The following is a 17,082-nucleotide window of genomic DNA, read 5'->3' as shown; positions in this document are numbered from 1 at the left end:
ACTGCAATAAAAATGGGAGGGTGATCATCAATACATTTGCTGACTGAAGGCTGATGTGCCTCTGATCAGACTGATGGAAGGCAAAAACTTATCATAAACAGCTTGCTCAACAACCTGTTGCTCAACACAGATTGCTCAATTTCTAGTTTCAGTCTTGATCAATGTATTGTTTAATTGGGCTCACCTGAGCTGCGATGTGTGAGATCAACAACTTTCCCACTGGAAGACTTTTCAGAGAGTTGCTTCATAGCACAGAACCTGTCCTTGTGAATGGTCTTATCCACATGTACCCAAGTTCCCTCCCTATGCTAAGCAAAGTGTGCTTTGAACAGTGAATCATGGAGCTCCCATTGTGAATCGGTGGGATGGTGGTGGAGATAGTGTATTCCTGAGAGCACTCCTGCCTTAGGTACCCTGATCATCTACAGCAGGGATGAAGGATCTGGTGAACTCCTGATGTTACTGACCTCCAACTCCCATCAGCCCCAGCCAGCATGGCCAATAGTCTGGGGTGATGGGAGATGGAGTCCAGAGACCATACAGGAGGGTCTCCATCTTTGAATTTATGCTTGAGCTAATAACTTTCTTTCCAAGCATGCCAAGTTTAAGAAAATAGGCACGGTAAGAGAATTAGTTATGGTGAAACTGGCTGCATTCACACGGCAATTTATAACTTTTTCACGACTTTTCCCTAACAGTATTACATTTGAGCTTTCACACGACATAAAAGCCAATTCTGGAACTGTAATGGAAGTTTAGTGCTCATTTCTGTGTTATTTGCTCCCAGGGGGGAAAAATCCATTTGCAAATAATATGAAAATGAGCACTAAATTTGCACTGTATGGAACTCTCATTCCACTTATAGTTCCAGAAGTGGCTTTTGTGCTATCTGAAATGGAAATTAACAGTTAGGGAAAGTTCATGCAAATGGAATGCACTGCCATGTGAATGGTGCCCAGTAGAGATTTTCTCTGCCGCTGAATGGAGGAACAGTCTTGAACTGGTGGTTGATAGCAAGGGGAATTGGAGGGGTATTGGCACCTGGGGCAAAATGCCCCACTGCCACCCCCACAAAGGGGAGGGGGCAAACTCCATAAGGGCTTCTTCTTTCTGGATCTCCCACTCCCAACTGGTGGTGGAGCTTTGCTTCTCCCCTCAGGAAAAACCAGTGCAAAGCTCTGCCACTCCACCGGGTATGGGGGAGATCTCCTGCCCACCTGATGGCAAAGCTTGGCAGCAGAACAGGGGTGCTGACCCTTGGGGTGCCCTCTGAGGTGTCCGCTTCACCCCAAATCATGATGAGGGGCATTTCTGGTTGCTAGGAAGGGGCTCTCTCAGAAGTTGTACCTGCCCTTTCAGCACCTTGCTCTGCCCCATAGTTTTATCTCAGTGTTTTTTGTTTCTGTTTCATTTTTTTGCAGAGGGTAGGAGGCAAAAGCTTCGCTCTTTATCATGGCATATTTTGTGCTGTGAGTGCCTCCTTTCACTGAGTAGTTTGCTTGAACTTACTGGCTCAGGGGTCCCAGGGGAGGCTCCATCTTCATTCATACTTTGAGCATGACTCTGTGCACTCCTGCGACTGAAGCGGGAGACAGCTCCCTCCCTCCCTCCCTCCCTCCCGGACTATATTAGGGCGAGCAAATCTTTTTAGTACCGATAAACCAATAAATGCCAATGAGGATGGAATGTATGAATCCGCAAGTTGAAATTTAACACCCTGGATGCTATCTTGGCTCCCAAATATACAACAGCTGACTGTGTGCACCAGGATTAGGAAGAGCCGGCATTAGACCGTACATGCATCATAGAGCGCAACCGATGCTTGCCGTGCCATTCGATCTTGCAACTTCATTGGTAAAGTAGCAGTTAATAAATTTCAGAATGATTGTCCTCCTCCTCCTCCTCCTAAGACTAGCCAGCTGGTTGATGTTGGCAGCAGATAAAGTTGTTTGTTACTAATGGAATTCACAGCAGAGGCATTTTCAGGAGGACCGGGAAGGAAGGGCTCCTACCTGGAATCTACTCCAGAGCTAAGGGATCAAGCAGCAAATATGTGTGGTTGTGTTACTTTCTCTTTCACAAAACCCCTGGTGCAGTGAGAATCCTGTTTTAGGTGTTGATAGGCGTTGACTGTAATAGAAATAGGAACAGGTGCTCTTTCCATTTGACCTACATAGTTTGTGCAACGTGATGGCCTTTGAGACTCTTGGCGTATCTTCTTAACTGCAGAGTCACACCTGGTTTAACAGCCATCCCCTCCTTCCAGGGGATCCTGGGTACTGTAGGTCTGTGAGTGGGGCTAGGGATCTGCAACAGACAATTCTCAGTACCCTCACTCAGTTCCCAGGATTTCTTGAGGAGGCAAGCGCTTGATATGTAGCCTCTGTAACTTTGCCGTGCAGTTCTTCCATGTGGAGAGTTGGGGCCGCCATTTTGGGCAGCAAACCAAAGCCGTTAAACATGTGCAGCCTAAAAGTCAGAGGTCGCGCACCTGCTGTACACACATGAGCATCTTAAGTTCGAGTCTTGGCATCTCCAGTTAAAAGGATCAGATGACGGGCAATTGGAAGGACCTCTGCCTCAGACTCCAGAGAGAGAGGAGGTGCTGCCAGTCAGAATAGACAGCCTTAGACCAGGTGGATAGATAGCCTGACCTAGTATGGGGCAGCTTTCTGTATCCACATTCAAGGCCTCATAATGAAGACCCGTGATGGAAGGAATTTGGGCACAGAGTGAATCGACTATGTGTGCTTTCATAGTGGCATCACAGTGCCACTGCTAGCCAACTAGCAGGAGCCTTTGGGGCAACTCAGTGCCACATTGCCACTGTGAGGTGGGAGCTAGCTGTGGGGAAGTGACTTTGTGGTGCCCCAGGCACATCAGAAAGATAGCATGAAGCTTGGGCAACCTCTTGCCAGGGGCTTGGGAGACTTGGACTTGCCACCAGTGGGATCAAGAATGTATGCAGTGTGGTTTTGGGATCTAGGAAGTATGGTGGTGGGAGCCTTCTCTGATCCCCAAGACTACCCAGGTGCACTATTGTGGCACTCTTAAATGTCTGCTTAATCTGTCGGCCACACAGAACCCAAAAGCAAATGAACTGCTCTCTGAGTTTTCACAACTGAAACCAACACCTTCCTGGAAATATCACAAAGAGCCCAGATAGACATAGGTCCAGGCTTTTGCATATCTGAAAATGGAGATATTTCATTTGAAGAAACCCATGGAGAAAGTGCTTTCTCTGAGTGAAAGGGACCCATCCCATCCCCTCTTCCTTTCTATACACTTCACCATGCGAGATAACGAAACATAACTCCCTGCAAGTTAAAAGCTAGCATTTCAGGATAAATATCCTAGTCCAGTATCAGGCCTCAGCAAAGGCAGTTCATTCAAGTAGGTCAGAGACATGTTTGTGTGTTCCAAAAATAGGAAGGGGTCAAGATCCATGGTGGATTGGTCAAAATGGATTGGGGAGCCGGAATTTAGCCAGTGCCTTCATTCACTGGTGGACTGAGGTGGTCCTGTAAAGGATCAGGCATGAGACTAGATGGTCCTGTTTCCATGCAAGGAGCTCTGTCTTACAATAGGAATGGAGTGTTGAGGGCAGGTGCTGAGGTTTGACTGCTCAGAGGCCCAGTTCTAGACCCACCCAAGGTCCTTAGCCTGCTGTGCTAGTTTCCTGTTTGGAAGGCTTGTGCCTTCAAGCAGGGCTAGCTGTGGTGGATGTCCCACATGGCAGTGGGTCCTTGTCTTAGCAGACAGATCCTGCCTACTCTGTATTTCTGGGAGGTGACGGCAGGGGAAGGCGCCTATTGACAACAACCACAAATTGTTGGGGAGGCATACAGTAGCTTCCTGAGGATGTCCCCTTCTGATGTATTCAGAATCCAGTACTGCTTCACCGGGAGCCTGAAGAGGTTACGGTCTGTGCTACCACCTCAGACCTCACCTGCCTCATTTGGCTGCCCAGATGGATGAAATATTGCTGGCAGAGGAAGTGAGGCAGCCACAGTTTTGGCAAGGCTTGTAGGAACTATGGAGGTGTAGCAAGCTGACATGTTCTAAGTCAGGCCACTCATCCACATAGCTCAGTACTGTCTACCCTGACTGCCAGAGCTGCTTTTCAGGGTTCAGGCAGTAGGATGTTCCCAGCCCTATTTGGGAATGCTGCCATGATTTGAACATGTCACCTTCTGCATGCAAAGCTGGTTCTCTCCCACTGAGATCCTGCCCTTCCTTTTGGTGGAGTTCTTCTGGCAAAATGGGGTGGCTCCTAGTGGAATGTCCATGACCAGCTCCTAAGTTGGAGATGACTTAGCTCACAATGGAGATGTTACCCCAGCAAAAGTCCAGAGGAGACTGGGAGACTTATATAGCCACTGCCAGCCCTTCCTCTTCCCAGTTCTCTGCTAGAACATTGCTTGCATCTGGGTCCTCTCACCTTCTCTCCACAAGAGAGTGGTTTGGTGGCCAAATGGTATTCCTTTGGTGGCTCTGGGCTTCCCATCAGTTCTGCTGCCACCTTTGATCCTGAGGCTTGCGGGGGATGGAGCAGGGGAATCAGGACTCTGGAAGGGGTTGAAAGGATTATTAGGAGAAGAAGAGTTTGGATTTGATATCCCGCCTTTCACTCCCTTTAAGGAGTCTCAAAGCGGCTAACATTCTCCTTTCCCTTCCTCCCCCACAACAAACACTCTGTGAGGTGAGTGGGGCTGAGAGACTTCAAAGAAGTGTGACTAGCCCAAGGTCACCCAGCAGCTGCATGTGGAGGAGCGGAGACTCGAACCCGGTTCCCCAGATTACGAGACTACCGCTCTTAACCACTACACCACACTGGCCCAAATGAAGGGTCTCTAAGATGGGGCTCTTCAGCCAGCCTTTGAACTATTGTGGGTTCTTCCAGTTCTCCATCCTCTTTCTCCAAAGAGGTCCCTCCTGAGCCTGGCAGGATTCTGGCATGGGTCTTCTGCACCTCTTCTGGAGATGGCAGCGTAGGGGGTGGTAGAAGAACCCACCTGCCAATGCCATGCTGGTCCCCCCTGTGAGGGGAGCCTTGTGTTTTTCAAGGCAGCTTTCAGTGATGGCTAATGTTGCATCTGCCCCCTTCAAATAGAGGACAAGAGAGTTCCTAACTGTCAGGTTTCAATGATGACCTTGGATGGGAGGGGTGGAGCACTCCTGGGACAGATTAAGTATGTTTTGATTTAAAACTTTGGGACAAGAATGTCGGTGGCTGCCAGCAAAAGCGGCTGCCCTGTCAGAGCTCAGAGGGTGACATGATCATGCAGAATCGAGGAACAAAAATAGGCAGCTCGAGGTCAGCGCGACCCAAGTGGAGCAGGTTTAGCATCGCCTCCTCGAGCTGTAAACAAGTGTGTCTCAGTTGCATGTCAGTAACTGGCTTTATGGCCAAAAAGTGCCTCCCTCTTGCCAAGAAATTGATAGCTTCCTCTTGCTGAGCAGGGCTGGAAATAGCACTGGTAGGAGGATCAAACTCTGAACTTGTTGGCGTTTTCTGAAGTGAACGCTCCCTGAGCCTGGAAGAAAAAGACTCCAAGGCTTATAATTCCCCTAGTCCACTGTTGAGGTAGCAAGAATGACCCCTTCAAACCAGCAAAGTTGTGGTGGTGTTTTGGGGATTGGAGTCCACTTTCCTGTCCCTTAGATTATTTGAACTTGGGCACCAGGCAATTGCAATGAAGATAATAGCATGCAGATGAGACTTCCTGGATCAGGCCAAAGCCCTCTACTCACTGAATGAAGTGCCTCCAGATGCCATTAGACTCCCAGCACGCTTGATCATGCTGGCTTGGACTGGTGTGAGTAGAAGCCGGTTCCCCACCCCTGAGCTAAGTCAACCTGTTTATGGAGAGCAGGCCAAAGACTGGAGAAGGAGATGTGCATTAGCCCGTAGGGCCACCGCAGAGGAAGCCCTCCAAAGGTATACGGGGCCTAAGTCATTTAGAGCATGATAGGTCATCATCAGTGCCTTGACTGGGAAAGCAACTTGTTTAAAACTGGTGCTATATACAAGTAATCAGAAACATCCTGGCTGCCACCTTCAAATTTGTAGCTTCTGAAACCATTTTCAGCCCCAAGTAGTGCATGTTAGCAAACTCCAAGTGCCCCTATTTTCCAGGGACAGTTCCAGATTGACAGAAGCTGTCCTAGTTTCTGATTAGATCCAGGAATGTCCTGATTTTCCTTAGGATGTCCCTAGTTTCATCAGAGAAATGTTGGAGGATATGCAAGAGTGTAATCTGAAGGTTTCCAAACAATGGATAACTGATGGTCCAGAAAAGACCATCGCTGGTGAACCAGTGGCTACTAGCCACAATGGCTATGATCTACCTCCACGCTCAGAGGCATTGTGCCTCTTAATACCAGTTGATGGGATGGGCAGAAAGTCATTACCTTCAGGTCCTGCCAGTGGGCATCCCACAGGCCACTTTGAGACCAGGGTGTTGGACTAGATGGGCCACTTGCTTAATCTAGCAGGCTTATTTTATGTTCTTAGCTAGTCATAGGCACTACAGGCCATTAAAACCACCTGGTCTTCCAGTGACAAAAAACTGGTCCCAAGAGTATCCCCTCCAAAGCGATACAGATACTCCTTCAAGGGAATGCAATTCCCAGCTAGATCCTCTAGATCCTGGATTCAGGAATGGGCCAACGACATCACCTCTGTCTAGTCTGGATTCAGCTTCACTTTATTTTTGATGAATCTGTTTCTTTACAACCTATAAGAGCCAGTGCAACACAACAAGCTGACCTAGTGAAGACCTCTAGCAAACAAACCCTCTATGTGACAGTTTGGTTTCTGTTCACCGTGCGGAAAAATTGCTCTCTCTCCCCTCGCAGTTCCCAACCTCCCTGTCCCCTCTCCTCAACAATTACGTATATTCAAAAGAGATCAAGACGTCTGTAAGCTGCTAGAAGACACTTTGGGCTCCATTGGTTTTTCTGTGGCTGTTCACATCACTTGGCCTCTGCGTTCACAGGAAAAAATGTTTTGGCACCCTGCTACGCCTGGGGGAAAGGTGTAAAAAAAAAAGGCAATATATATTTTTTGAAATTAAAAAGGAATGAATTCAATCAGCACCAGCTGCTAGCAGCATGGTTGCAGTGTTCAGGTTACACGGAAAATGTAGCAGCAACTGGTTGTGTCCCTTTTTATTTCAAAAAAATGCAATAGCTGTTGACTTTTTTAAATATCAGAGGTGATTTGTATAGGATTTCCCAGGCTGGGCCAAAGTATTTCACATGCGCAAAAGACCAAGAGCAGAATGCTGTGTAACGTCAGCCCCACATGGGATGCTTCTGTCCTGAGCTTGTGTTTGTACAGTCAATACCCTGGCATGGATTTACTCCTGACCTAGTTTTGCACTCTGCTACTACAGTGGCATGCTGGATGCCTAATATAGAGCTGATTTTCTTAGCATGTGGCATCTCTGCCATGACAGGGTCTGATTTGCGACGCGAGCGATGCTCTTTCATGTAGTATGGGCCCGTTCCTCCTAGGTTTTGCCTGCTACGTGGACCAGCGCAACTTTTGAAGCCCAAAAGCTTCCGCCTGGACTGTGTGAACTTGGCATAGCCGAGCAAAGAGAGCAAACATCACGTGGGGACTTAAATTGAGCACGGTGTCAAATTAGCATAACTTGGCCTTCATAAAGACATGCCCCGTCTCTTAAGACAAAAACACGAGCAGGATCTATTCAGATCCAATGCAAAGAAGCTGCAATTATTTTATGCATGTATTTGAGGGTGAGAGAAATAGCTTATGCTATAAAAGTTGCAGATGTGTGTATTTTGGCGTAGTGCCATTATACTCACCTTTCTTTCTTCTCCCACGGAACATGACACACCCTTGCTTACATGATCTGAATGTCTTACATTAAGGCATCTCCAACAAGGTGTGGGCCACAATCTCTTCTCTTTGCGTATCATCCTGGAGATGTAATAACATGGGCTAATCTGTGCCTTCCATAGTGAGGATTCTGCCATAGTCAGAGACAGGGAGGCTGGACTGTACAGTCCTCAGTTCTGCTTTCCGGAATGAAACTCTTAAAAATTATCAGCTAAACTGCTTTCCTTTGGGGCAAAGGACATTTCTGGTGAAACCAGTGAAAACTGGCATGCAACGAGGTTTCTCTCTCTCTTTAGCCAACTAAGTTTTACTCAGACACATGGGGTCTTCTCCAAGTAACCTCCACTCTGAGGAGACCTGTTGAAATGAGTGGACCTAAGTTAGCCATACCCATTCATTTCAATGGGTTAGCTCTGAGCATGATGGGACACTAGATGCAAGATACATCTTGCATTTTCAGCTCCATGAGCCCAGTTCCCACTAATGCAAAGATTGTTCGTCATAGGTTTTGTTTGCTTAATTTAAATATAAGCGGTTAATTTCTTTTTTTAAAAAAAAAGCAACAACAACTTGGTAGCTCAACTTGGCATTTTCACTGTGCATTTGCTAGCATCAAATTTCACCTGCTGCCTTCCTTCCCTGCCATGGCCATTGCCATGAAAAATCATGTGGCATTCTCTGTTTTTGATTTTCATTGTCTGCCAGTCCCACAGTTATTCCATTCTTCACTCCACAACACACACACACACACACAGTCTCCTCTTCCCAGATCATTAGTAAACATGTTAGAACATCCTTGCTCCCAGCAGAAAACGTCTTTGCTTCTTCTCTTGCTGCTTAGTCTTTAAACTGCCCTTCCTTTGGTCAAAGACATTCGGCTTCATCCTCTGCCCCCCCCCTGCAAACCTCCCAACTTCACTGGCAAAAACCACCCACTAGCACCCAAATGGCAGAGAGGAGTTAATAAAACCAATGTGTAACTGAAACATGAAAAGCTATAAATTCTCTCGCGCTTCCCCTCTCCCCCTTCCCTAGGATGTTGGTAGCATTTTGATTTAATAGTTGGACAAACACAAGGGTCTATTTTATTCAGCGTTTACAGGCCTCGGGGCTGTTATTCTTCCAAATTTAATAGCATTGAAATTGCAGGGTTTGTGATAATTTGCCCATCACTTTCTGCGCTTCCATTGATGTTTATTGTCAGCGGGATGAAATCTCGATCCGATTCACTTAGATAACATGTCTGTTAAACATTTAGATAATTGTGCCATCATTAAGTTGTCACATTATTTTAGAGATTCAAAACAGTATCGTGGTAAGTGGAGGTACATGGAGAGGGAAGGGCGGGGGGGGGGAGGGAGAGTCTTGCAGGAGCACAGCCGTCTCGGGGAGTGAAAGGAGTCAGTCCTGTCACTGGATTCCAGCTCGGCTTATTATCACGGCAACAAGCCAGTTTGCAGCAGATAGATATATAGATATATAGACGATATGTTTGCTTCAGGCACTTTCTTGGGAAGTGTTAAGAAGTACTCCGTCTCCTGCCTAGCACAAAGAACCAGAGAATTTGTTCACTTTACACACACAGCATCAAATGGATTTTCGAATCGGGAAAAGCCTGCTCACCTTCCCTTGAAAGCTCGCTCACAACTCCACGTTTGAGGATGCTGACTTCTGCGGAGTCAGAGAAGCTTCCCATCTAGTTCGGTATTGTCTGCACAGACTGGCCGCAGCTCTCCGGGGTTTCAGGGTGCAGCCCTTCCCAGCCCTACTTGCAGAAACCAAGGATTGAACCTGAGGCCTTCTGTGTTCAAAGTGTGTGCTCTGCCACTGAACTCTGGCCTCTGTCCATGGTGGATCCCAGTTTGTGGCAACTGGTTTTCTTCTGACTTATTCATAATAAGCAGCTTTCTACACAAGGGGGCATACCATTGAACTCATAGATAAGGGAGGGAGTGAGTCTGTACTGCTCACTGTGCCCTGTGTCCTTCACACGTAGAGCTGGGGGCTTGCAGTGGCACCTTGTTGCAGACCCTCAGTGCTCCTCTTGAAAATCAGGAGCAGGATCCTGCCGAGGTGTGACACTGAGGGCACCTGCTCTGCCCTTCTCCACCCCATTCACTGAACACATGGAGAAGGTCTGATCTGGGCTACTGACACCTTCAATTCACCATTGCCCACAGCCCTCCAACTTGGGAAGGGTGAAGGTCTGCAGAGGGCATCATCCTGCCCTCATGGAGTCTCCAGGAGCATGGGTTGATGGGGCCCAGGGCAGGGCAAGTGTTGTGCTTCCCTGGTGGATTGGGCAGCGGCCATTCTCCTTGCCATCCAGCATCTAATCAAGGGAGTCTGTCCTTGCAAACTAGCTCCAACCTGGGAGCAGAGATAAGGCAGATAAACGCAAAGCCACGAGCTACAGGGGTCAGCAAACTTTTTCAGCCGGGGGCCGGTCTACTGTGCTTCAGACCTTGTGGGGGGCCGGACTATATTTTGAAAGAGAAAATTGAATGAATTCCTATGCCCCACAAATAACCCAGAGATGCATTTTAAATAAAAGCACACATTCTACTCATGTAAAAACACCAGGCAGGCCCCACAAATAACCCAGTGATGCATTTTAAATCAAAGGACACATTCTACTCATGTAAAAACACGCTGATTCCTGGACCGTCCACAGGCCAGATTTAGAAGGCGATTGGGCTGGATCCAGCCCCAGGACCTTAGTTTGCCTACCCGTGCACTGCTGCGTCGTATAGCCCTCCTTGCAGTGAGGCGCTCTGGGCAATGCGCATGGCTCCGGCAGTGCTTTCCCACCTTCCTCTTCCTCTCTCCCACCTTGATGGGTGGCAACAGCAGTGGCAGCACCCTCCACCTCCTTCCCTCTTGGCCAGCCCAGGGGTGGGGCTTCGCCATCCACATGGAGAAGAAGATGCCATTGCCACCCCAGCCCCAAAGGCCCCGTCCAGGCACGGCTTGCCTCACCGTGGCTCTGGCTTTGATGAGGGAGCCCGTCATGTGGGACACCTGGTTGTGCCCCCTCAGAAATTTATGCCGGGGCCACAGCTTCCCACATCCCCATGCTGCTTTATTTTGTTTTTATTATTATTAATATTAAAATTATATACCACCCTTCATCGAGAGATCCCAGGGTGGTTCACAGAATAAAATACAAGACAAAATACAAGCAAGTAATTAAACCAAAACAACAAAACAATATGCCACTGGTCTCTCCGTTTCAGACCTTCCCCTCCATGACTCAGAGGGTGACAGCAAAGGTACTTAGCTTTTCTTAATCAAGAAGCTATATACATCATTTTGAGTCTCTCCCCCTTTCCTTTCTTCCTTTCTTCCTCCTTTCTTGATGCCACTTCAAATACCTCTTGTGAAAGTGCACCTTTAAGCCTGGCCCTGACATGAAGCAGAACCACAAGAACTTACTTGGTTAATTTAAAATAAAACAAAATAAACCACAGCTGGGAGTGCACGAGAGCTCATTAAAATCTTACAAGTTTCCTCCCCCCCCCCCTTCTGATCTCCCGGTTCACGATATCTTGGCAGCGTCTGGCCAATCCAGAGCATGGCTTCATTATCATGGCGCTATTACACCCGGGAAGCTTTGTGTACAAACAGCCTGTGCGAATTCTTCTTACACACACACACACCAAACGAAAATTCCCCAAGCAGCCGACGACTTTCTATTACCGTTTCACAGTACTCTGGAGAGTTTTAAGATAGCAGCTTGATTAAGCTTGTGGGAAAAATACTATCAGCATGCTACTCCACAGACAGAGATAATGTACTGTTGGCATTAAGTATGTTTAAGGGTAATTATCTTCCCCCTATTCATATTGGTTACATGAAAACCAAAGCAAACAGGAGTTTGAGGTGCGGCGCTCAGCAGTCCCGGGCAGATCAGGGATGGGTTAAGAAGGCCTTGGTGACAATTATAAGCCTCGATGAAATGTTATCCCCTGACTGGTGTTCGCTCTGCAAGTAGAGGAAGGAGCTTTCAGCCTCTGTTATGAGGAAAGGATTTATCTTTTCGTTGGGGCCTGGTGTCAGCAATCAATCACAGGCTTTCGTTGGCAAGAACTTTTCTGTCGAGAAAACGGCGCCCTGTTTTTTCCTCCGCTACCACGGCAAAAGGGATTGGGGTGGGGAGCAGGGAAAATCAGTCCGGTTCACATTTATAGGCAAACGTCCCTAATTCACACCTCCCCCAAAAAATCTGAAACACAGCTAGCCTTTGAATGTCACACTAATCTGAATTTTGCAATGGGGTTCTCTGACCGTCCCCTGCTCCCACCACTGCCCAAAATGTGTAAAAAGTGCCTATATTAGGGGAAGCCGTTCATAAAAACCATACATATAATAGTGAAAGTAACATAAAAAAATTCATTCTTAGGAGAAATGGCTTGCAGAAACATGGGTATTAGACATAACTGCATAGAAAAATCTGCACAACTGTGAGGTTGGGTGTTTTTTAATAGGATTTTATTGCCATATTTCTGGGACATTTAACCACTTGTGTAAGTGGTCTACTTGCATAATCATCATAATGTCAGAAGATAACTGGGAAGTTTCTGTGATCCTGGAACAGGCCTTTGCCACATGGAAGATGATGACCAGCTTTTTCTCCTCCAATGTTATACCTCTGTCAGGATTTCCAAGTATTCCTTGAACACGTTTTGTAAGACAGTGGTGTGCTTGGGTTCTTTTTTTTTCCATTTTGAAAGTTGTTTTGCATAGATGCATGGAGTTTGACAGTGTGGTAGCTGAATATTTCCACAGAAACCTGGATAGTCCTTGTTCCTCGGTCATCTGAGTACTTTGGGTTTGTGTATAATTATCGACGTGTGTCTGTGCAAAATTATTTACATGATGTGGGTTTTGACATTTCAGTCCTGTTTGGGAAGCTGTGGCAGTTTAAAAATAGGTGTGTGTGTGCTGGCGACAGCGATCTCAGTGAAGCAGGTTCAAAAATGCCTGATTTATTTTGTCCCGTAGGCAGGAAGTTGATATTGTAATCTCTGGTATATGAAGAGCATAACTCTTGGGCGTGTGTGTTCTGCGGGTTTCTGATGCTGATCAAAAAGATTTAATTGATGGGTGAAGAAGTACAGAGGGCAATTTTCTGAAGGTAGCGAATGATGCCCCAGAGTTGTTTACCATCTTACAAAAATATACATTGAACTTGACGCAAAAGGAGTCGCTAAAAGAGACAGTTCCCTCCTGGGGCCTCTTCTGTTTCAGATGCACAGGCTACCTCTTACGAGGCAGAGTTGCCAATTGTCTTACTTGTTGACTAGAATGAAATCAAGTTTTCCTATGACTTTTGTCTCCTCTGTGCAGCTTTTCTGTATCTCCCACTCAGTCCTGGGATTAATATTTTGTGTGTTTTTTAATTTTTTAACACACACTGCTCCTTTGCCTAATATTTTGAGTGGTTTGGGAGAAATATATCATCCCTCTGCCCTCCTCTCCTCACAAATATAGAGCATCCTGGTTTCCTTCTGACATTGCATAACCAGGTCACCATTGTTGAAGAGCTGGCATAGGAAGGTCCTTTCCCAGCTTTGTAATTTTTCTTTAAATGCCCCCAGGTACCTGTTGCTGGGGAAGATCATTGAAAAGAGGTTTGACCCCTTCCTGCCCTGCTTGTAGGCTCCTTGGGGGCATTTGACTGGCCTAGAGGGGCTATTTGGTCTGATCTATCCAGGATCTTCTCATGTTCTTGTTAATATGGCTGCTTGCGAAGGCCACTTACTCTGCGGTTTGCTACTTTCCACAATCAAAAGCCTGCCAACTGTATGACCTTCCTTGTGTGTCAGAACAAAAAAGCTTCCTGCTAGATGGCCTATCTATTCCGACATTCTGTCTCACAGCAGCCAACCACGTGTCCATGGGAAGCTTGCAAGCGGAACCTAAGCATAAGACCACTTTCCCCATCCTCTGTGGTTTCCAGCAACTGGTATTCAGAAGCATTACTGCCTCCAACAATGGAAGCAGAGTGTAGCCATCATGGCAAGCAGCCAAGTGTTGTGTTGGCCAAGTGTTGAGATCTCAATGTCAAGTCAACCTTACACTTCCAATGTGTTCTGCAATGAGGGGAACTTCCATCTCACCAGTTGTCTGTGATGTGTCGTGGGGTGGGGGCAAGTGGAAAGCAGATCTCCTGGTAGGTCTCTGAGCAAAAGGGTCTTAGCTCAGTGGTAGAGCATCTGCTTTATCTGCTTAAGGTCCTGGGTTCAATCCTCAATGGTATCTCTTGATAGGGCTTGGCCTCAAACTCTGGGGAGCTGCTGCCAGTCAGCGCAGACAATACTGAGATAAATGGACCATTGGGCTGACTCAGTAAAGGGCAGCTTCCTAGGTTTCTATGATCTGCAGAAAAATAGATAGATGAGAGTTTCTGGCTCCCAATCATCCAGCAATTGCAAGGAACAAGCTGTTTAGGCTGTGTAAACAAAGCTGTCGAAATGAAGAAAGCTAACCACGAGTGGTCTGTGGTGGGAAAAGACTGAGAGCTCACTTCAGTTCTGGTTCTGAAAAGAAATTCCTAGGCTCGGAACATGCTGTTTCATAATTCGAATGGGCTGTCTTTTGAAACCGGCTGGTAGATGTGGAGGTGCTAGCTTAAAAAACAAAATAAAAAATGGATTTCACAAGCCTACCCATTCATGTGACCAAGCCATTGCTTGGAGACAGCTGTGCCTCTGCTCATTTTTCTTCAATAGGGAAGGTATCTTATCCCATCGGTCATTTCCGTCCCTCAGTTTCCCTATGGCTTTTTCGAAGGGGAGCAGCCAGAAATGCAAATGGCAACAGCCTCTTGTCAGACTCTTTCTCAGTGCACAACCTGTTGTGAAGATGCCTACACCAAGGATACAACAAGCATACCATCCTGCTTGCCTTGCCACTCCCTGTCATGTCTCCCAGGCCAGTAACACCCACAGCTGACTTCGAAAGCTACTTTGGGAGCTCAGCACTTTTGAAGAATTGTACCACTTATTCCCGGTGACTAAATATGGACTGGGGGAGTCTAACTTTAGACATTTATTTTTTGCCTGAGCTGGCTCCTGGCCACACCTTTGGGTTTTTTTTTTTTTCTTTTTCTGAAATGGGTACCGTGAATGTAAGCCTGGCCTCCTTGTAACAGAATCTTCCTGGCAAACCTGAAAAGGGGGCCATCAATGTGTTTACAGAGGAACAGAGAGTCCCGGAGATGGTGTCCCTTTTTGGAAAGCCTCCTGTCCATAATCGGTACCTTATGACTTGCAGCTGAAATAATTTGCTGTGTGCTTTGGCTCGGGCTTCGAAAACGAAATGCTTCGCGAGCCGGAGCACAGCCCGCTCGCCCCCCCCCACCCCTTGCAAAAACAACTCTTGCCTTGGCCCAGCCTTGCTCCAGCCGGATGAACTCCAAGCTAAAATGTTTAAAAGAGTTTCTGGCATCCACTGCTGTTTGTCAGGCGCAACTGCCGGATTCCATGCCTTCCGCGCGTGGCTTTAAAAATGTCTCCAGCAAGGGGGGGGGGGCGTACGGAGGCTTGACAGTGAGAGGTCTTGACCACAAACACGGCGGAACAAAGGGGGCAGGCGAGAGCCCACAGGTGGAAAGGATTGCCTGGGCTGCCTCAGACTATAGGTAGGAGGTCACAATTTTTTAAAAAATTGTTGTTTATGATTTATCAGTGCTGAAAACGATGATGTCGTTGAGGACAAGAAGGCCCATTCAGAGCGAGGGCAAAAGTTCCCGAATACACATATCCCCCAAAGCAATCACTGAAGGCGGGGACAAACATGATTGTGAAAACCATCCACCTTTTCGGACACCTAATCTAAATATTGGCCATGGAAAAGAATAAAAAGAGAAAGAATTAGCATTGGTAGAGAGGTAAGCATAGTGAAGGATGGATGCAACACAAATCGCATACACTCCAACATTCCTCAGAGGCAAATAAGGGCATTCCATTCTATATCAGTAACACTGCCGTCGGGGGGGGGGGGGAGGCAGTGCAGTTGCACGTTACGATTTTCAGTTTTTTCTTTTCCTTTTTAAAATGCTCTATTGATTTAAACAGAACAGTCGACAAAAACAATCCAAAATCGATACATATTACCAAAAGCGAGAGAGAGAGAGATTTAGATTCATACATAACAAATTCCAGCACGTTAAGATGTTCAGTTTTTCAGGTTGCAGATGCACCTCCTGAAAGCCCGGCTAGCTCCAGTGCCCACCTTTGCCCTCCTAACTTCCTTGCCCCCCCACCCCTCAAACGCCACCCCCCAAAGGCCTGCCTGCATCCCGCCAGCTAGACCCTTCCCTCCCACCCACATCCCAGAGACTGCTCCTGCCCTGGCTCATTCTTGTTTCTATTTGGCATGACTGGCTGGATGGGCAGCTGGGGGCCTGCCAGGATGGAGAGTCGCAGCCTCCCATGGCAGGAACAGTGATGATGGCCCCATTGCCCAGTTCCCCCTTCAGCTTCCTGCTCCTCGCTATTGCTGCTGCTGCTAACTCCACCAGTCGGCCAGCTGCCCGGCCGGCCTGACTCCTTCCCTTGCACCAGGGTGCAAGACTCATCCCTCTTTCCCACACTCTGCCTTTTCCAACTCCCATGAAAGCACATTTAAAGCATATACATCCAAGAGTCCTGGGAACTGTAGTTTAACTCCCATTGAACTACAATTCCCAGCACCCCTAGCAAACTATAGTTCCCAGTGTTCTTGGGGGTTTGCTTTAGGGTGTGTGCACACTGCGTGTTAACATGAATTCGGCACTGGATGCATCTGAAGAAGGTTGTTTTGCATCTTCCCATTGGGAAGAGGAAGAAGCCCAATGTTATTACATCACCACGTTCTAATAGCTCCATGCTTCACTCTCCATTCCTTCTTCCCTCTTAAGAACAACATCTTAGTGGAAGATCTAGCGTTAGGTGGTGAAAAGTTAGCTTGCGTCTTATAAACTTTCCCTAAGCTCTTTGATTTCAACTTTGCATTCAGTGGCCCAGTTCCTTGGAAGACATCTATTCTCAAGAGATTAAACAGCGTTACATGGCAAAATAAATCAGATGTCGCATCGCAATTATAGCCTTATTATAAATATTGCAAAGAAAGTAGTTTCTCAAACTCTGGAGAGAGCTCCAGCCACTTACATCCTTCAAATTTGCTTTCAAGTCATGTATGCATTCAGTTACTGTACTTTTCAACCT

General features: G+C 47.1%; 1 protein-coding gene across 4 annotated transcripts in view; it reads left to right on the top strand.

Annotated features, from left to right (window-relative positions):
* Positions 1 to 17,082, top strand: part of ZBTB16 (zinc finger and BTB domain containing 16) — a 192,958-nt gene that overhangs the window by 121,485 nt on the left and 54,391 nt on the right. The window lies entirely within an intron of this gene.

This window comes from Podarcis filfolensis, assembly GCF_964270895.1.
Source record: "Podarcis filfolensis genome assembly, chromosome: 15".
In the NCBI taxonomy this organism is placed as follows: Eukaryota; Metazoa; Chordata; class Lepidosauria; order Squamata; family Lacertidae; genus Podarcis; species Podarcis filfolensis.
The sequence above is the reverse complement of the archived record's forward strand: the minus strand, read 5'-3'. Positions and strand labels throughout refer to the sequence as shown.